The following is a 25,010-nucleotide window of genomic DNA, read 5'->3' as shown; positions in this document are numbered from 1 at the left end:
ACACACACTGGACTCTACACACACACACTGGACTCTACACACACACACTGGACTCTACACACACACACTGGACTCTACACACACTGGACTCTACACACACTGGACTCTACACACACTGGACTCTACACACACTGGACTCTACACACACTGGACTCTACACACACTCTACACACACTCTACACACACACACACTGGACTCTACACACACACACACTGGACTCTACACACACTGGACTCTACACACACTGGACTCTACACACACTGGACTCTACACACACACACTGGACTCTACACACACACACTGGACTCTACACACACACACTGGACTCTACACACACACACTGGACTCTACACACACACACTGGACTCTACACACACACCCTGGACTCTACACACACACACTGGACTCTACACACACACACACTGGACTCTACACACACACACACTGGACTCTACACACACACACACTGGACTCTACACACACACACACTGGACTCTACACACACACACACTGGACTCTACACACACACACACTGGACTCTACACACACACACTGGACTCTACACACACACTGGACTCTACACACACACTGGACTCTACACACACTGGACTCTACACACACTGGACTCTACACACACTGGACTCTACACACACTGGACTCTACACACACTGGACTCTACACACACTGGACTCTACACACACTGGACTCTACACACACTGGACTCTACACACACTGGACTCTACACACACTGGACTCTACACACACTGGACTCTACACACACTGGACTCTACACACACTGGACTCTACACACACTGGACTCTACACACACTGGACTCTACACACACTGGACTCTACACACACTGGACTCTACACACACTGGACTCTACACACACTGGACTCTACACACACTGGACTCCACACACACTGGACTCTACACACACTGGACTCTACACACACTGGACTCTACACACACTCTACACACACTGGACTCTACACACACTGGACTCTACACACACTGGACTCTACACACACACTCTACACACACTGGACTCTACACACACACACTGGACTCTACACACACTGGACTCTACACACACTGGACTCCACACACACACACACTGGACTCTACACACACACACTGGACTCTACACACACACACTGGACTCTACACACACTGGACTTTACTCATACACTGGACTCTACTCACACACTGGACTCTACTCATACACACAAACACTGGACTCCACACACACACACACACACACACACACACACACACACACACACACACACACACACACACACACACACACTGGACTCCACTCACACACTGGACTCCACACACGCACTGGATTCTACACAAGCACTGGATTCTACACAAGCACTTGATTCTACACAAGCACTGGACTCTACACACACTGGACTCTACATACACACTGGAATCTACTCACACTCTGGATTCTACACACACACACACACACACACACTGGACTCCACACACTGGACTCCACACACACACACTGGACTCTACACACGCACTGGACTCTACTCACACACTGGACTATACTCACACACTGGACTCTACTCACACACTGGACTATACTCACACACTGGACTCCACTCACACACTGGACTCTACACACACTGGATTCCACTCACACACTGGACTCTACACACACTGGACTCTACACACACTGGACTCTACACACACTGGATTCCACTCACACACTGGACTCCACACACACTCTACACACACTGGACTCTACACACACACACTGGACTCTACTCACACACTGGACTCTACACACACTGGACTCTACACACACACTCTACACACACTGGACTCTACACACACTGGACTCTACACACACTGGACTCTACACACACTGGACTCTACACACACTGGACTCTACACACACTGGACTCTACACACACTGGATTCCACTCACACACTGGACTCTACACACACTGGACTCTACACACACTGGATTCCACTCACACACTGGACTCTACACACACTGGACTCTACACACACTGGACTCTACACACACTGGATTCCACTCACACACTGGACTCTACACACACTGGATTCCACTCACACACTGGACTCTACACACACTGGACTCTACACACACACACTGGACTCTACTCACACACTGGACTCTACACACACTGGACTCTACACACACTGGACTCTACACACACTGGACTCTACACACACTGGACTCTACACACACTGGATTCCACTCACACACTGGACTCTACACACACTGGATTCCACTCACACACTGGACTCTACACACATTCTACACACACTGGACTCTACACACACACACTGGACTCTACTCACACACACTCTACACACACTGGACTCCACACTGGACTCTACACACACACACTGGACTCTACTCACACACTGGACTCTACACACACTGGACTCTACACACACTGGACTCTACACACACTGGACTCTACACACACACTGGACTCTACACACACACTGGACTCTACACACACTGGACTCTACACACACACACTCTTCACACACTGGACTCCACTCACACACTGGACTCTACACACACTGGACTCTACACACACACTGGACTCTACACACACACTGGACTCTACACACACTGGACTCTACACACACACACTCTTCACACACTGGACTCCACTCACACACTGGACTCCACTCACACACTGGACTCTACACACACTGGACTCTACACACACACTGGACTCTACACACACACACTGGACTCTACACACACTGGACTCTACACACACACACACTCTTCACACACTGGACTCCACTCACACACTGGACTCTACACACACTGGACTCTACACACACACTGGACTCTACACACACACTGGACTCTACACACACACTGGACTCTACACACACACACTCTTCACACACTGGACTCCACTCACACACTGGACTCTACACACACACACTGGACTCTACACACACACACTGGACTCTACACACACACACTGGACTCTACACACACACACTGGACTCTACACACACACACTGGACTCTACACACACACACTGGACTCTACACACACACACTGGACTCTACACACACACACTGGACTCTACACACACACACTGGACTCTACACACACACACTGGACTCTACACACACACACTGGACTCTACACACACACACTGGACTCTACACACACACACTGGACTCTACACACACACACTGGACTCTACACACACACACTGGACTCTACACACACACACTGGACTCTACACACACTGGACTCTACAATCAATCAATTTTATTTTATATAGCCCTTCGTACATCAGCTAATATCTCGAAGTGCTGTACAGACACCCAGCCTAAAACCCCAAACAGCTAGTAATGCAGGTGTAGAAGCACGGTGGCTAGGAAAAACTCCCTAGAAAGGCCAAAACCTAGGAAGAAACCTAGAGAGGAACCAGGCTATGAGGGGTGGCCAGTCCTCTTCTGGCTGTGCCGGGTGGAGATTATAACAGAACTATGCCAAGATGTTCAAAAATGTTCATAAGTGACAAGCATGGTCAAATAATAATCATGAATAATTTTCAGTTGGCTTTTCATAGCCGATCATCAAGAGTTGAAAAACAACAGGTCTGGGACAGGTAGCGGTTCCATAACCGCAGGCAGAACAGCTGAAACTGGAATAGCAGCAAGGCCAGGCGGACTGGGGACAGCAAGGAGTCACCACGGGCGGCAGTCCCGACGCATGGTCCTAGGGCCCAGGTCCTCCGAGAGAAAGAAAGAGAGAAGGAGAAAATTAGAGAGAGCCAAGATTTTCAAAATTTCCATAAATGACAAGCATGGTCAAATAATAATCAGGAATAAATCTCAGTTGGCTTTTCATAGCCGATCATTAAGAGTTGAAAACAGCAGGTCTGGGACAGGTAGGGGTTCCATAACCGCAGGCAGAACAGTTGAAACTGGAATAGCAGCAGGAATAGCAGCAAGGCCAGGCGGACTGGGGACAGCAAGGAGTCACCACGGCCGGTAGTCCCGACGTATGGTCCTAGGGCTCAGGTCCTCCGAGAGAAAGAAAGAGAGAAGGAGAAAATTAGAGAGAGCCAAGATTTTCAAAATGTTCATAAATGACAAGCATGGTCAAATAATAATCAGGAATAAATCTCAGTTGGCTTTTCATAGCCGATCATTAAGAGTTGAAAACAGCAGGTCTGGGACAGGTAGGGGTTCCTTAACCACAGGCAGAACAGTTGAAACTGGAATAGCAGCAAGGCCAGGCGGACTGGGGACAGCAAGGTGTCATCATGCCCGGTAGTCCTGACGTATGGTCCTAGGGCTCAGGTTCTCAGAGAGAAAGAGAGAACGAGAGAATTAGAGAGAGCATACTTAAAATTCACACAGGACACTGGATAAGACAGGAGAAGTACTCCAGGTAACCAACTGACCCTAGCCCCCCGACACAAACTACTGCAGCATAAATACTGGAGGCTGAGACAGGAGCGGTCAGGAGACACTGTGGCCCCATCCGAAGAAACCCCCGGACAGGGCCAAATAGGAAGGATATAACCCCACCCACTTTGCCAAAGCACAGCCCCCGCACCACTAGAGGGTAATCCTCAACCACCAACTTACAATCCTGAGACAAGGCCGAGTATAGCCCACAAAGGTCTCCACCACAGCACAAACCAAGGGGGGGCGCCAACCCAGACAGGAAGATCACGTCAGTAACTCAACCCACTCAAGTGACGCACCCCTCCTAGGGACGGCATGAAAGAGCACCAGCAAGCCAGTGACTCAGCCCCTGTAACAGGGTTAGAGGCAGAGAATCCCAGTGGAGAGAGGGGATCCGGCCTGGCAGAGACAGCAAGGGCGGTTCGTTGCTCCAGAGCCTTTCCGTTCACCTTCACACTCCTGGGCCAGGCTACACTCAATCATATGACCTACTGAAGAGATAAGTCTTCAGTAAAGACTTAAAGGTTGAGACCGAGTCTGCGTCTCTCACATGGGTAGGCAGACTGTTCCATAAAAATGGAGATCTATAGGAGAAAGCCCTGCCTCCCGCTGTTTGCTTAGAAATTCTAGGGACAATTAGGAGGCCTGCGTCTTGTGACCGTAGCGTACGTATTGGTATGTACGGCAGGACCAACTCGGAAAGATAGGTAGGAGCAAGCCCATGTAACGCTTTATAGGTTAACAGTAAAACCTTGAAATCAGCCCTTGCCTTAACAGGAAGCCAGTGTAGGGAAGCTAGCACTGGAGTAATATGATCAAATTTCTTGGTTCTAGTCAGGATTCTAGCAGCCGTATTTAGCACTAACTGAAGTTTATTTAGTGCTTTATCCGGGTAGCCGGAAAGTAGAGCATTGCAGTAGTCTAACCTAGAAGTAACAAATGCATGGATTAATTTTTCTGCATCATTTTTGGACAGAAAATTTCTGATTTTAGCAATGTTACGTAGATGGAAAAAAGCTGTCCTTGAAACAGTCTTGATATGTTCGTCAAAAGAGAGATCAGGGTCAAGAGTAACGCCGAGGTCCTTCACAGTTTTATTTGAGACGACTTTACAACCATCAAGATGAATTGTCAGATTTAACAGAAGATCTCTTTGTTTCTTGGGACCTAGAACAAGCATCTCTGTTTTGTCCGAGTTTAAAAGTAGAAAGTTTTCAGCCATCCACTTCCTTATGTCTGAAACACAGGCTTCTAGCGAGGGCAATTTTGGGGCTTCACCATGTTTCATTGAAATGTACAGCTGTGTGTCATCCGCATAGCAGTGAAAGTTAACATTATGTTTTCGAATAACATCCCCAAGAGGTAAAATATATAGTGAAAACAATAGTGGTCCTAAAACGGAACCTTGAGGAACACCGAAATGTACAGTTGATTTGTCAGAGGACAGACCATTCACAGAGACAAACTGATATCTTTCCGACAGGTAAGATCTAAACCAGGCCAGAACTTGTCCGTGTAGACCAATTTGGGTTTCCAGTCTCTCCAAAAGAATGTGGTGATCGATGGTGTCAAAGGCAGCACTAAGGTCTAGTAGCACGAGGACAGATGCAGAGCCTCGGTCTGACGCCATTAAAAGGTCATTTACCACCTTCACAAGTGCAGTCTCAGTGCTATGATGGGGTCTAAAACCAGACTGAAGCATTTCGTATACATTATTTGTCTTCAGAAAGGCAGTGAGTTGCTGCGCAACAGCTTTTTCTAAAATCTTTGAGAGGAATGGAAGATTCGATATAGGCCGATAGTTTTTTATATTTTCCGGGTCAAGGTTTGGCTTTTTCAAGAGAGGCTTTATCACTGCCACTTTTAGTGAGTTTGGTACACATCCGGTGGATAGAGAGCTGTTTATTATGTTCAACATAGGAGGGCCAAGCACAGGAAGCAGCTCCTTCAGCAGTTTAGTAGGAATAGGATCCAGTATGCAGCTTGAAGGTTTAGAGGCCATGATTATTTTCATCATTGTGTCAAGAGATATAGTACTAAAACACTTAAGTGTCTCTCCCGATCCCAGGCCCTCGCAGAGCTGTGCAGATCCAGGACAGCTAAGCCCTGGAGGAATACGCAGATTCAAAGAGGAGTCCGTAATTTGCTTTCTAATGGTCATGATCTTTTCCTCAAAGAAGTTCATGAATTTATTACTGCTGAAGTGAAAGCCATCCTCTCTTGGGGAATGCTGCTTTTTAGTTAGTTTCGCAACAGTATCAAAAAGAAATTTTGGATTGTTCTTATTTTCCTCGATTAAGTTGGAAAAGTAGGATGAGCGAGCAGCAGTGAGGGCTCTTCGGTACTGCACGGTACTGTCTTTCCAAGCTAGTCGGAAGACTTCCAGTTTGGTGTGGCGCCATTTCCGTTCCAATTTCCTGGAAGCTTGCTTCAAAGCTCGGGTATTTTCTGTATACCAGGGAGCTAATTTCTTATGACAAATGTTTTTCGTTTTTAGGGGTGCAACTGCATCTAGGGTATTGCGCAAGGTTAAATTGAGTTCCTCAGTTAGGTGGTTAACTGATTTTTGTCCTCTGACGTCCTTGGGTAGGCAGAAGGAGTCTGGAAGGGCATCAAGGAATTTTTGTGTTGTCTGAGAATTTATAGCACGACTTTTGATGCTCCTTGGTTGGGGTCTGAGCAGATTATTTGTTGCGATTGCAAACGTAATAAAATGGTGGTCCGATAGTCCAGGATTATGTGGAAAAACATTAAGATCTACAACATTTATTCCATGGGACAAAACTAGGTCCAGAGTATGACTGTGGCAGTGAGTAGGTCCAGAGACATGTTGGACAAAACCCACTGAGTCGATAATGGCTCCGAAAGACTTTTGGAGTGGGTCTGTGGACTTCTCCATGTGAATATTAAAATCACCAAAAATTAGAATATGATCTGCTATGACTACAAGGTCTGATAGGAATTCAGGAAACTCAGAGAGGAACGCTGTATATGGCCCAGGAGGCCTGTAAACAGTAGCTATAAAAAGTGATTGAGTAGGCTGCATAGATTTCATGACTAGAAGCTCAAAAGACGAAAACGCCATTTTTTTTTTTGTAAATTGAAATTTGCTATCGTAAATGTTAGCAACACCTCCCCCTTTGCGGGATGCACGGGGGATATGGTCACTAGTGTAACCAGGAGGTGAGGCCTCATTTAACACAGTAAATTCATCAGGCTTAAGCCATGTTTCAGTCAGGCCAATCACATCAAGATTATGATCAGTGATTAGTTCATTGACTATGACTGCCTTTGAAGTGAGGGATCTAACATTAAGTAACCCTATTTTGAGATGTGAGGTATCACGATCTCTTTCAATGATGGCAGGAATGGAGGAGGTCTTTATCCTAATAAGATTGCTAAGGCGAACACCGCCATGTTTAGTTTTGCCCAACCTAGGTCGAGGCACAGACACAGTCTCAATGGGTATGGCTGAGCTGACTACACTGACTGTGCTATTGGCAGACTCCACTAAGCTGGCAGGTTGGCTAACAGCCTGCTGCCTGGCCTGCACCCTATTTCATTGTGGGGCTAGAGGAGTTAGAGCCCTGTCTATGTTGGTAGATAAGATGAGAGCACCCCTCCAGCTAGGATGGAGTCCGTCACTCCTCAGCAGGTCAGGCTTGGTCCTGTTTGTGGGTGAGTCCCAGAAAGAGGGCCAATTATCTACAAATTCTATCTTTTGGGAGGGGCAGAAAACAGTTTTCAACCAGCGATTGAGTGCAGAGACTCTGCTGTAGAGCTCGTCACTCCCCCTAACTGGGAGGGGGCCAGAGACAATTACTCGATGCCGACACATCTTTCTAGCTGATTTACACGCTGAAGCTATGTTGCACTTGGTGACCTCTGACTGTTTCATCCTAACATCGTTGGTGCCGACGTGGATAACAATATCTCTATACTCTCTACACTCGCCAGATTTAGCTTTAGCCAGCACCATCTTTAGATTAGCCTTAACGTCGGTAGCCCTGCCCCCTGGTAAACAGTGTATGATCGCTGGGTGATTCGCTTTAAGTCTAATACTGCGGGTAATGGAATCGCCAATGACTAGGGTTTTCAATTTGTCAGAGCTAATGGTGGGAGCCTTCGGCGTCTCAGACCCCGTAACGGGAGGAGTAGAGACAAGAGAAGACTCAGACTCAGACTCCGACTCGCTACATAATGGGGAGAACCGGTTGAAAGTTTCTGTCGGCTGAATAAGCGACACCGGTTGAGCATTCCTACAGCGTTTCCCTCCAGAAGCCATGAGAAAGTTGTCCGGCTGCGGGGACTGTGCGGGGGGATTTATACTACTATCTGTACTTACTGGTGGCACAGACGCTGTTTCTTCCTTTCCTACACTGAAATTACCCTTGCCTAACGATTGCGTCTGAAGCTGGGCTTGTAGCACAGCTATTCTCGCCGTAAGGCGATCGTTCTCCTGTATATTATGAGTACAGCGAATGCAGTTAGAAGACATCATGTTAAAGTTACTACTTAGCTTCGGCTGTTGAAGGTGTTGACGAACCATGTCCAGATAAAGCGTCCGGAGTGAAAAAGTTGAATGAGGGAAAAAAGTTGCGATGGAAAAAACTAAAAATATAAACGGTAATTAAAAACAAAAACAAAACAAAAAAACGTAAAGTTGTCAGCTAGCAAAGTAAAGTTGGCAGCAAAACGCACAGCAACAAAACGCACAGCAACACGTCTGCAGATTCAACAGGAAGATTCAACTTCTCTCACACTGGACTCTACACACACTCTGGATTCTACACACACACACACACTGGACTCCACACACTGGACTCCACACACACACTGGATTCTACACAAGCACTGGATTCTACACAAGCACTGGACTCTACACACACTGGACTCTACACACACTGGACTCTACACACACTGGACTCTACACACACTGGACTCTACACACACTGGACTCTACACACACACACTGGACTCTACACACACACACTGGACTCTACACACACACACTGGACTCTACACACACACACTGGACTCTACACACACACACTGGACTCTACACACACACACACTGGACTCTACACACACACTGGACTCTACACACACACTGGACTCTACACACACTGGACTCTACACACACTGGACTCTACACACACTGGACTCTACACACACTGGACTCTACACACACTGGACTCTACACACACTGGACTCTACACACACTCTGGATTCTACACACACACACACACTGGACTCACACACACTGGACTCCACACACACACTGGATTCTACACAAGCACTGGACTCTACACACACTGGACTCTACACACACTGGACTCTACACACACTGGACTCTACACACACTGGACTCTACACACACACACTGGACTCTACACACACACACTGGACTCTACACACACACACTGGACTCTACACACACTGGACTCTACACACACTGGACTCTACACACACTCTGGATTCTACACACACACACACACTGGACTCTACACACACACACACTGGACTCTACACACACACACACTGGACTCTACACACACACTGGACTCTACACACACACTGGACTCTACACACACACTGGACTCTACACACACACTGGACTCTACACACACTGGACTCTACACACACTGGACTCTACACACACTGGACTCTACACACACTGGACTCTACACACACTGGACTCTACACACACTGGACTCTACACACACTGGACTCTACACACACTGGACTCTACACACACTGGACTCTACACACACTGGACTCTACACACACTGGACTCTACACACACTGGACTCCACACACACTGGACTCCACACACACTGGACTCTACACACACTGGACTCTACACACACTGGACTCTACACACACTCTACACACACTGGACTCTACACACACTGGACTCTACACACACTGGACTCTACACACACACTCTACACACACTGGACTCTACACACACACACTGGACTCTACACACACTGGACTCTACACACACTGGACTCCACACACACACACACTGGACTCTACACACACACACTGGACTCTACACACACACACTGGACTCTACACACACTGGACTTTACTCATACACTGGACTCTACTCACACACTGGACTCTACTCATACACACAAACACTGGACTCCACACACACACACACACACACACACACACACACACACACACACACACACACACACACACACACACACACACACACACACACACACTGGACTCCACTCACACACTGGACTCCACACACGCACTGGATTCTACACAAGCACTGGATTCTACACAAGCACTGGATTCTACACAAGCACTGGACTCTACACACACTGGACTCTACATACACACTGGAATCTACTCACACTCTGGATTCTACACACACACACACACACACACACTGGACTCCACACACTGGACTCCACACACACACACTGGACTCTACACACGCACTGGACTCTACTCACACACTGGACTATACTCACACACTGGACTCTACTCACACACTGGACTATACTCACACACTGGACTCCACTCACACACTGGACTCTACACACACTGGATTCCACTCACACACTGGACTCTACACACACTGGACTCTACACACACTGGACTCTACACACACTGGATTCCACTCACACACTGGACTCCACACACACTCTACACACACTGGACTCTACACACACACACTGGACTCTACTCACACACTGGACTCTACACACACTGGACTCTACACACACACTCTACACACACTGGACTCTACACACACTGGACTCTACACACACTGGACTCTACACACACTGGACTCTACACACACTGGACTCTACACACACTGGACTCTACACACACTGGACTCTACACACACTGGATTCCACTCACACACTGGACTCTACACACACTGGACTCTACACACACTGGATTCCACTCACACACTGGACTCTACACACACTGGACTCTACACACACTGGACTCTACACACACTGGATTCCACTCACACACTGGACTCTACACACACTGGATTCCACTCACACACTGGACTCTACACACACTGGACTCTACACACACACACTGGACTCTACTCACACACTGGACTCTACACACACTGGACTCTACACACACTGGACTCTACACACACTGGACTCTACACACACTGGACTCTACACACACTGGATTCCACTCACACACTGGACTCTACACACACTGGATTCCACTCACACACTGGACTCTACACACATTCTACACACACTGGACTCTACACACACACACTGGACTCTACTCACACACACTCTACACACACTGGACTCCACACTGGACTCTACACACACACACTGGACTCTACTCACACACTGGACTCTACACACACTGGACTCTACACACACTGGACTCTACACACACTGGACTCTACACACACACTGGACTCTACACACACACTGGACTCTACACACACTGGACTCTACACACACACACTCTTCACACACTGGACTCCACTCACACACTGGACTCTACACACACTGGACTCTACACACACACTGGACTCTACACACACACTGGACTCTACACACACTGGACTCTACACACACACACTCTTCACACACTGGACTCCACTCACACACTGGACTCCACTCACACACTGGACTCTACACACACTGGACTCTACACACACACTGGACTCTACACACACACTGGACTCTACACACACTGGACTCTACACACACACACACTCTTCACACACTGGACTCCACTCACACACTGGACTCTACACACACTGGACTCTACACACACACTGGACTCTACACACACACTGGACTCTACACACACACTGGACTCTACACACACACACTCTTCACACACTGGACTCCACTCACACACTGGACTCTACACACACACACTGGACTCTACACACACACACTGGACTCTACACACACACACTGGACTCTACACACACACACTGGACTCTACACACACACACTGGACTCTACACACACACACTGGACTCTACACACACACACTGGACTCTACACACACACACTGGACTCTACACACACACACTGGACTCTACACACACACACTGGACTCTACACACACACACTGGACTCTACACACACACACTGGACTCTACACACACACACTGGACTCTACACACACACACTGGACTCTACACACACACACTGGACTCTACACACACACTGGACTCTACACACACACACTGGACTCTACACACACACACTGGACTCTACACACACTGGACTCTACACACACTGGACTCTACACACACTCTGGATTCTACACACACACACACACTGGACTCCACACACTGGACTCCACACACACACTGGATTCTACACAAGCACTGGATTCTACACAAGCACTGGACTCTACACACACTGGACTCTACACACACTGGACTCTACACACACTGGACTCTACACACACTGGACTCTACACACACTGGACTCTACACACACACACTGGACTCTACACACACACACTGGACTCTACACACACACACTGGACTCTACACACACACACTGGACTCTACACACACACACTGGACTCTACACACACACACTGGACTCTACACACACACACACTGGACTCTACACACACACTGGACTCTACACACACACTGGACTCTACACACACTGGACTCTACACACACTGGACTCTACACACACTGGACTCTACACACACTGGACTCTACACACACTGGACTCTACACACACTGGACTCTACACACACTCTGGATTCTACACACACACACACACTGGACTCCACACACTGGATTCTACACAAGCACTGGACTCTACACACACTGGACTCTACACACACTGGACTCTACACACACTGGACTCTACACACACTGGACTCTACACACACTGGACTCTACACACACACACTGGACTCTACACACACACACTGGACTCTACACACACACACTGACTCTACACACACACACTGGACTCTACACACACTGGACTCTACACACACTGGACTCTACACACACTGGACTCTACACACACTGGACTCTACACACACTCTGGATTCTACACACACACACACACTGGACTCCACACACTGGACTCCACACACACACTGGATTCTACACAAGCACTGGACTCTACACAAGCACTGGACTCTACACACACTGGACTCTACACACACTGGACTCTACACACACTGGACTCTACACACACTGGACTCTACACACACTGGACTCTACACACACACACTGGACTCTACACACACACACTGGACTCTACACACACACACTGGACTCTACACACACACACTGGACTCTACACACACTGGACTCTACACACACTGGACTCTACACACACTGGACTCTACACACACTAGACTCTACACACACTGGACTCTACACACACTGGACTCTACACACACTGGACTCTACACACACTCTGGATTCTACACACACACACACACTGGACTCCACACACTGGACTCTACACACACACTGGACTCTACACACACACTGGGACTGGAAGCTACACACACACTGGACTCTACACACACACTGGACTCTACACACACACTGGACTCTACACACACACTGGACTCTACACACACTGGACTCTACACACACTGGACTCTACACACACTGGACTCTACACACACTGGACTCTACACACACACTGGACTCTACACACACTGGACTCTACACACACACACTCTTCACACACTGGACTCCACTCACACACTGGACTCTACACACACTGGACTCTACACACACACTGGACTCTACACACACTGGACTCAACACACACACACTCTTCACACACTGGACTCCACTCACACACTGGACTCCACTCACACACTGGACTCTACACACACTGGACTCTACACACACACTGGACTCTACACACACACTGGACTCTACACACACACTGGACTCTACACACACTGGACTCTACACACACACACTCTTCACACACTGGACTCCACTCACACACTGGACTCTACACACACTGGACTCTACACACACACTGGACTCTACACACACACTGGACTCTACACACACACACTCTTCACACACTGGACTCTACACACACACACTGGACTCTACACACACACACTGGACTCTACACACACACACTGGACTCTACACACACACACTGGACTCTACACACACACACTGGACTCTACACACACACACTGGACTCTACACACACACACTGGACTCTACACACACACACTGGACTCTACACACACACACTGGACTCTACACACACACACTGGACTCTACACACACACACTGGACTCTACACACACACACTGGACTCTACACACACACACTGGACTCTACACACACACACTGGACTCTACACACACTGGACTCTACACACACTGGACTCTACACACACTGGACTCTACACACACACACACACTGGACTCCACACACTGGACTCCACACACACACTGGATTCTACACAAGCACTGGACTCTACACACACTGGACTCTACACACACTGGACTCTACACACACACACTGGACTCTACACACACACACTGGACTCTACACACACACACTGGACTCTACACACACACACTGGACTCTACACACACACACTGGACTCTACACACACACACACACTGGACTCTACACACACACACACACTGGACTCTACACACACACTGGACTCTACACACACACTGGACTCTACACACACTGGACTCTACACACACTGGACTCTACACACACTGGACTCTACACACACTGGACTCTACACACACTCTGGATTCTACACACACACACACACTGGACTCCACACACACACTGGATTCTACACAAGCACTGGACTCTACACACACTGGACTCTACACACACTGGACTCTACACACACACACTGGACTCTACACACACACACTGGACTCTACACACACACACTGGACTCTACACACACACACTGGACTCTACACACACACACTGGACTCTACACACACACACTGGACTCTACACACACACACTGGACTCTACACACACACACACTGGACTCTACACACACACACACTGGACTCTACACACACACTGGACTCTACACACACTGGACTCTACACACACTGGACTCTACACACACTGGACTCTACACACACTGGACTCTACACACACTGGACTCTACACACACTGGACTCTACACACACTGGACTCTACACACACTGGACTCTACACACACTGGACTCTACACACACTGGACTCTACACACACTGGACTCTACACACACTGGACTCTACACACACTGGACTCTACACACACTGGACTCTACACACACTGGACTCTACACACACTGGACTCCACACACACTGGACTCCACACACACTGGACTCCACACACACTGGACTCTACACACACTGGACTCTACACACACTGGACTCTACACACACTGGACTCTACACACACTGGACTCTACACACACTCTACACACACTGGACTCTACACACACTGGACTCTACACACACACTCTACACACACTGGACTCTACACACACACACTGGACTCTACACACACTGGACTCTACACACACTGGACTCTACACACACTGGACTCTACACACACTGGACTCTACACACACACACACACTGGACTCTACACACACACACTGGACTCTACACACACACACTGGACTTTACTCACACACTGGACTTTACTCACACACTGGACTTTACTCACACACTGGACTCTACTCATACACTGGACTCTACTCACACACTGGACTCTACTCATACACACAAACACTGGACTCCACACACACACACACACACACACACACACACACACACACACACACACACACACACACACACACACACACACACACACACACACACACACACACACACACACACACACACACACACACACACTGGACTCCACTCACACACTGGACTCCACACACGCACTGGATTCTACACAAGCACTGGATTCTACACAAGCACTGGATTCTACACAAGCACTGGACTCTACACACACTGGACTCTACATACACACTGGAATCTACTCACACTCTGGATTCTACACACACACACACACACACACACTGGACTCCACACACTGGACTCCACACACACACACTGGACTCTACACACGCACTGGACTCTACTCACACACTGGACTATACTCACACACTGGACTCTACTCACACACTGGACTATACTCACACACTGGACTCCACTCACACACTGGACTCTACACACACTGGACTCTACACATGCACTGGACTCTACACTCACTGGACTCTACACACACACAGGACTCTACTCACACACTGGACTCTACTCACACACTGGACTCTACACACACACTCACATATACAGTACTCACACCGACACCCCAACACACACACGCTACATTTGGCCACACACACATAGAATGCGTACACATGCATACTGACGCCACACACTCACACACACACTTTCACACTCACCACATACTGTACGCTGCTGCTACTGTTTATTATCTATCCTGTTGCCTATTCACTTTATCCCTACCTATATGTACATATCTACCTCAATTACCTCGTACACATGCACATAGACTCGGTACTGGTACTCACTGTATATAGCCATGTTATTACCTGGTACTCCCTGTATATAGCCATGTTATTACTTGGTACTCACTGTATATAGCCATGTTATTACCTGGTACTCACTGTATATAGCCATGTTATTACCTGGTACTCACTGTATATAGCCATGTTATTACCTGGTACTTCCTGTATATAGCCATGTTATTACCTGATACTGACTGTATATAGCCATGTTATTACCAGGTACTCCCTGTATATAGCCATGTTATTACCTGGTACTCCTTGTATATAGCCATGGTATTACCTGGTACTCCCTGTATATAGTCATGTTATTACCTGGTACCTCCTGTATATAGCCATGTTATTACCTGGCACTTCCTGTATATAGCCATGTTATTTTTACTTGTGTTTGTTATTCTTTATTTACTGTGTATTTATTCCTCATGCCACTATTTCATATATTTAATTTGTGTATCTTTAACTCTGCATTGTTGGAAAAGAACCCTAAAGTAAGCATTTCACTGTCAGTCTACACCTGTTGTTTTATGACGCATGTGACAATTATTTATTTGTTTGATAAATTTTGCATGGCCATACCTGAATGCAATATAATAATAACAAAATAATAATCATAGTGATGTAGAATACACATCCAAATTTGCCAGATATATAGATGTTACATTATTCACAGTATTATGGTCAAAATGTTTCCTAAAAGCTGTCTGAATTGCTTATGTTCAATCATTTCAAACAGTTAATAGGATTACTTTTTAAATCAGCCCACATCCATTAATATTTACATGTATAAATCAATTTTAAATGTTTGAATCAATTATAGTATTTGGACAGCTATTTGGGCACATTTTTACCATAATTCGGTGAATAATTGAACATCTTTATATATCTGGCACACCTGGCTCATGTGGTTGGGCATGCTACAATTAACAGGAGGTTGGTGGCACCTTAATTGGGGAGGATGGGCTCATGGCAATGGCTGGAGCGGATTAGCTGGAATGGTATCAAATACATCAAACACATGTTTTGATGCCATTCCATTTGCTCCATTCCATACATTATTATGAGCTGTCCTCCCCTCAGCAGCCTCCACTGCCAATTCTAATTTATACAGGTATGGTCATGTGAAATTGATCAAATAGGACCCCATTGAATTGTTTGGTAGCCATAGTGGAAAAAGGCTTCTGTGGGATTAACCCTTTACACCCGTGGGAATTGGCCTATATTGGTAGGGCTACATTTAAATGTTTCTTACAGAAGAAATATGAAATGCATAACCATGGTAGCAATTGAAAGGAAACAGTTTGGAGATTATGGGAAAATTATTAGACCAAAGGTGAGGACACAAGTTCACCTTGTTTACTGTACTTTTTGCCGCATTTGTTGATAACAACATCTGAAAATACTCTGGATACACTCAGTAACATGATAAGAATATTCCTGGAAAATGTGCGGTAGGTGCAACATAAAACAAAGAAATGACAAGGGTTTGAGTGTAACGTCTGGAGAGTGATGGTGTGGAGTCAGACGCAGAGAGCAGAAGGTTGATGGGAAAAACGCTTTAATGTCCTTTCGTAAAGTAACCAGTTACAAACATGGGTGAAGCCCAAAACACAGGCGCAACAAACCCAAAACCATAGTTACTAAAAATACAGGACAGCGAAAACCCAAAAGAACACAAACACCACTAACGTAAAATAACAACAAGCCCGCACAAACACCAGCGGGCTAAACGAACTTAAATAATACTCATCCCAAAACCCCGACAAGGAACAGGTGAAAACAATTAGACAAAAACAAACGAAAAGGAAAAAGGGATCGGTGGCAGCTAATAGACCGGCGACGACGACCGCCGAGCGCCACCCGAACAGGAAGGCGAGCCACCTTCGGTGGTATTCGTGACATTGAGTGAAAGGACTAACTGGTGTCTCCAAGTGGCCACATACCTCTTCAAAGTGTGCAAAGTTCCTTAGTAATTTCAAAGCACTTTTATGACTCAAAGAAGAGTCTTAAACTATAAGGTCCTTTTTTGAGCTCAGCTAGCTGTGTTGTTGAGGAACTAGAGCAGGGATGGGTAAATTCGATAGGGGTGGGCGCCACAAAAAATCTGAACTCATCATCAGGGGCCGGCCGCAGTTGCTTGCGGGTCTGCGTACGCAGAGAAAGCTGCCAGTACTGCACTGCTGCCACACATTTTCCAACTTTAGGGACATAGTCTTCAAGAAAATCGCTATGAGACATTGTCAACACAAGTGAGCCCGAAGGCCCAAATTTGTGAGTTTGACCCATGGACTATAAAGACCAGAGATGGGCAACTCTGACTCTGGAGTGCCACTGTGTGTGTGTGCAGGCTTTTGTTCAAGCGTAACACTAATGCAGGGGAGTCCATCCTGGCTGTGGATGGGTATCGGGGTTTGGAAACGGTGTCCAGGGAACATGACTATGTATCTAGTCCAGCCTAGCTCTAGAGAGCCCAAGGGGGCATTCCTACTGTAATGTAATGGATGGAATTGGAGTCATGATAAGGGAAAAGTCCAGCCAGACAGTTGCATAAACCATAGGGCAGAGTCAAAGCAGGACCAGGCAGGCATGTAGTATGGCACAACATGGTGGAGGCTAACCAACTTAATTAGATGAGGGCTCACTTCCAATACCCTAGAAAGTGTCAGTGTTATTTTTATATTTACGGTGATTTCGTTTTTTAATAATTTCATTGTAAATTGCACTTATAATCTAATCAAATTGTATTTGTCACATGCACCGAATACAACAGGTGTAGACCTTACAGTGAAATGCTTACTTACAAGCCCTTAAACAACAATGCAGAAAGATAAGTGTTTAAGTAAAAAATAGATAAGTAAAAATGTTTAATTAAAATAACAAATAGTTAAAGAGCAGCAGTAAAATAACAGTAGTGAGGCTATATAGAGGGGGTACTGGTACAGAGTTAATGTGCGGGGGCACAGGTTAGTTGAGGTAATTTGTACATGTAGGTAGAGTTAATGTGACTATGCATAGATGTAGGTAGAGAGAGTAGTAGCAGCGTAAAATAGGGGGTGGGGGACAATGCAAATAGTCTGGCTAGCCATTTGATTAGCTGTTCGGGAGTATTATGGCTTGGGGGTAGAAGCTGTTAAGAAGCCTTTTGGACCTAGACTTGGCGCTCCGGTACCGCTTGCCGTGCGGTCGCAGATAGAACAGTCTATGACTAGGGTGGCTGGAGTCTTTGACAATTTTTTTTAGGGCCTTCCTATGACAACGCCTGGTATATAGGTCCTGGATGTCAGGAAGCTTGGCCCCAGTGATGTACTGGGCTGTACGCACTACCCTCTGTAGTGCTTTGCGGTCGGAGGCCGAGCAGTTGCCATACCAGGCAGTGATACAACCAGTCAGAATGCTCTCGATGGTGCAGCTGTAGAACTTTTTGAGGATCTGAGGACCCATGCCAAATCTTTTCAGTCTCCTGAGGGGGAATAGGCTTTGTCGTGCCCTCTTCACGACTGTCTTGGTGTGTTTGGACCATGATAGTTTGTTGGTGATGTGGACACCAAGGAACTTGAAGCTCTCAACTTGCTCCACTACAGACCCGTCGATGATAATGGGGGCGTGCTTGGTCCTCCTTTTCCTGTAGTCCACAATCATCTCCTTTGTCTTGATCACGTTGAGGGAGAGGTTGTTATCCTGGCACCACACGGCCAGGTCTCTGACCTCCCCCTTATAGGCTGTCTCATCGTTGTCGGTGATCAGGCCTACCACTGTTGTGTTGTCGGTAGGGTTGCACATTTTTGGGAAAATTCAGAGTTGGAAACTTTCTGTGGGAATTAACGGGATTTTTTGGGGAATTAATGGAAATATATGCAAATTAATATGAATTCCAATTTAAATGTAGATGTTTTTTGCATTGGATATATTTACCATATCATACGGAGACAGAAACATAAACATTTTATCTTTTCATAAGTAGACATAATTGCAAATGATTAAATCCTTCCAATAGAAATAAAAAAACAATTTAGTTACGAATTGAACTTTAATTAAATGAGTTGACTCTTCACATGGGATGATTTCACTGAACAATAAAATAAAGGGAATATTGAATGATCCCCAAAGATCCATTGCATCTCCTAAAAACGTTTTCAACATACATATGTAACGGATGTGAAATGGCTAGCTAGTTAGCGGTGGTGCGCGTTAATAGCGTTTCAATCGGTTACGTCACTCGCTTTGAGACCTTGAAGTAGTGGTTCCCCTTGCTCTGCAAGGGCCGCGGCCTTTGTGGAGCGATGGGTAACGATGCTTCGTGGGTGACTGTTGTTGATATGTGCATAGGGTCCCTGGTTCGCGCCCGGGTCGGGGCAAGGGGACGTACTAAAGTTAAACTGTTACACATATGTAAAATGATAGTCTAGAAACTAAAGCTTTGGTTGTCTTCCTCTCAGGCTTCCATGTCTTCTCCCTGGACCTCCTCAATGTCCACCTCTTGAACGACAGACTCTGAGGCCTCATCTTCACTGTCACTTTCCAACCTTGTTGATGATGGCTCGTTGTCAGGCTCAAAAAGCCTCAAATTTGCTTGGATGGCCACCAATTTTTCAACCCTTGTATCAGTCAGCCTGTTGCATGCTTTGGTGTGTGTGTTCTCAAACAAGGACCAGTTGTGCTCTGAGGCGGCTGATGTTGGTGGGATTTGGAGGATGATGGAGGCAACAGGGGAAAAAGCCTCAGATCCACACGACTGCCATATTGCATCTCCATCCCAAAGCCCTTACTTGGAAGTGTACTTCACCAGACTGCAAAGAACCTTGCCTTCATCCAGGCCAAGGTGGTGAGACACAGCAGTGATGACACCATAGGCCTTGTTGATCTCTGCACCAGACAAGATGCTCTTGCCAGCATACTTGGGGTTCAACATGTACGCTGCGGCGTGTATGGGCTTCAGGCAGAAGTCTTCACGCTTTTTGATGTATTTCAGAACGGCAGTTTCCTCTGCTTGGAGCAACAGTGAAGTGGTCAGGGCAGTATGGATTTCTTCTCTTACATCTGCAAGCAGTCTGAACATCAGACAGGGTGGCATTGTCTCCCTCAATCCGTGCAATGGCTACTGCTATAGGTTTCAGGCTACTTACCACTCTCTCCCAAAATACATCATCCAGGAGGATCCTCTTGATGGGACTATCCATATCGGCAGACTGTGATATGGCCATTTCTCTTCCAGGAGGCTGTCAAACATGATGACAACACCACACCAACGGTTGTTGCTGGACAGCTTCAATGTGGTGCTCTTATTCTTCTCACTTTGCTTGGTGAGGTAGATTGCTGCTATAACTTGATGACCCTTCACATACCTAACCATTTCCTTGGCTCTCTTGTAGAGTGTATCCGTTGTTTTCAGTGCCATGATGTCCTTGAGCAGATTCAATGCATGAGCAGCACAGCCAATGGGTGTGATGTGAGGGTAGGACTCCTCCACTTTAGACCAAGCAGCCTTCATGTTCACAGCATTGTCTGTCACCAGTGCAAATACCTTCTGTGATCCAAGGTCATTGATGACTGTCTTCAGCTCATCTGCAATGTAGAGACCAGTGTGTCTGCTGTCCCGTGTGTCTGTGCTCTTGTAGAATACTGGTTGAGGGGTGGAGATGATGTAGTAAATTATTCCTTCTCCACGAACATTCGACCACCCATCAGAGATGATTGCAATACAGTTTGCTTTCTCTATGATTTGCTTGACCTTCACTTGAACTCTGTTGAACTCTGTGTCCAGCAAATGAGTAGATAAAGCATGTCTGGTTGGAGGGGTGTATGCTGGGCGAAGAACATTCAGAAATACACATTGCCTGTGAGCATCAGCGGTGAACCAGTTGCATACACAGCTCAAGCAAGACATTCATCAGCATTTCTCTGAATACGTTCCTCCATTGAGTCAAAAAAACGTCTGATTCCAGGAGGACCATGAGCTGTTGCTATCGATAAGGTGTCTGATTCATCATTTTCACCTCAAATAGAAGTAGAGGGACTTTTGTCATAGGTTGCTTGTTGTGAGCGCTGAGGGAACTTTATGCCCTTGGCCAGATGATTCTGCATCTTCGTTGCATTCTTCACATATGATTTGGCACAGTATTTGAAAATGTACACAGCTTTTCCTTCTACATTATCGGCAGTGAAATGTCTCTACACATCAGATAGTGCCCGTGGCATTTTCCTGTAATGATTAGAAACTAATGAGTAAAAAAAAAATACAATTCCATGTACAGATAAATAGTTAAGCAGTTCGATTAAACAACTCCTTTGTAAGATACATGTTTAAAAATGAAACATGTATGAAAACAGGTGAATTAACACTCCTCAGTTAGCAGGCTCAAGCAAGCTAAAAAAAAACATGGTAGCAAAAACAAACGAGCAGAAATTGTTAACAAGTTAGAAATGATTTAAACACACTTTGCTGTAGGCTACTATTTACTAGTTATTTACTAAATCATGTATGTCATATAAAATATATTCACCCCACCCAGTACTGTAATCAAAACTTATCAGAAAGCACGTAGTCCTTGGCTCAGACAGTGTAGTAGTGTGGGCTTAATAGCATCTCATTAGTAAGCAAGATCTTGAGAATCAGCTGTACATGTGATGGAAGAATGCACTGTGCATGCAGAGGGTTGCAATTCCATTGAATTGGGGATAGTTTAACCAAAATATGCCACAAGACCTAGAATTGCCTTATGTGTATCCCACAAAAAAAGTTCACTGTTATAAGCTAACTTTTTTGATGAATGTAAGCAAAATTCATCAAATTCCAGGGCTTAACTTTCATTGGAAAATTCCCGTTAAGATTCTGGAAATTTGGCAAACATAATGATGTCTTTGGCAAACGTAATGATGGTGTTGGAGTCGTGCCTGGCCATGCAGTCATGGGTGAAAATCAAATCAAAGTTTATTTGTCACGTGTGTCGAATACAACAGGTGTAGACCTCACAGTGAAATGCTTACTTACAGGCTCTAACCAATAGTGCAAAAAAGGTATTAGGTGAACAATAGGTAAGTAAAGAAATAAAAACAACAGTAAAAAGACAGCGAAAAATAACAGTAGTGAGGCTATAAAAGTAGCGGGGCTACATACAGACACCGGTTAGTCGGGCTGATTGAGGTAGTATGTACATGTAGATATGGTTAAAGTGACTATGCATGTATGATGAACAGAGAGTAGCAGTAGCTTTAAAGAGGGGTTGGAGGGTACAGGAGGGGACTGAACAGGGAGTACAGGAGGGGACTGAGCACGCACCCCTGAGGGGCCCCGTGTTGAGGATCAGCATGGCAGATATGTTGTTACCTACCCTTACCACCTGGGGGCGGCCTGTCAGGAAGTCCAGGATCCAGTTGCAGAGGGAGGTGTTTAGTCCCAGTGACCCTGTGACAACAATTTTGGACCCCCTTGTGGCCCCCCTAAATGTGGAGTATGAAATAATTATTACACAACTAATTTTTGCTATCGTTCTTTTTTTACATTCGTTATTAGACAGTGGCAACGATGATGATTATGAACATGGTCTTTTGTCTGCTAATGCCTGCAATGCAGTGAAGAAAACGATGACAACAATAACGTCTAATGTAACTGGCCACTCTAACAGTACAACTGGCCCCAGCTTGGCCGCCCCAGTTGAAATGGTCTAGAACAGCCACTGCGGGTCGGTAGTCATTTAGGCAGGTGACCTTAGTGTTCTTGGGCACAGGGACTATGGTGGTCTGCTTGAAACATGTTGGTATTACAGACTCAGTCAGGGACAGGTTTAAAATGTCAGTGAAGACAATAGACAGTTGGTCAAATTCAGCTTTTGAGTGCCAGTGAGAGATGATGTGTCACAATTTAACCATTATCATCATGAAGTCCACATGGGCCTGTTACAGAGGCTACAACCTTACAGAACATTCAGATAGAAATGTATTGTGTAGCGAGAGATATGACTCGCTGTCATGTTGAATAGGGATATGA

At 46.4% G+C, this 25,010-nt stretch overlaps 1 protein-coding gene across 2 annotated transcripts in view; it reads right to left on the bottom strand.

The window, feature by feature from the left end:
- l3mbtl2 (L3MBTL histone methyl-lysine binding protein 2) overlaps window positions 1-24,460 on the bottom strand; it is a 213,759-nt gene extending 189,299 nt beyond the window's left edge. The window contains exon 1 of one of the 2 annotated variants that reach the window (XR_011674266.1): window positions 24,355-24,460. The gene's annotated coding sequence lies outside the window, so the exon portion shown is untranslated. The remainder of the gene's footprint in view (window positions 1-24,354) is intronic. The other variant, XM_071394012.1, reaches the window with a different exon arrangement.
- Between the last annotated feature and the right edge of the window lie 550 nt (window positions 24,461-25,010).

This window comes from Salvelinus alpinus, chromosome 3, assembly GCF_045679555.1.
Source record: "Salvelinus alpinus chromosome 3, SLU_Salpinus.1, whole genome shotgun sequence".
Taxonomy (NCBI): Eukaryota; Metazoa; Chordata; class Actinopteri; order Salmoniformes; family Salmonidae; genus Salvelinus; species Salvelinus alpinus.
This window is presented reverse-complemented; position numbering and strand designations above follow the sequence as displayed.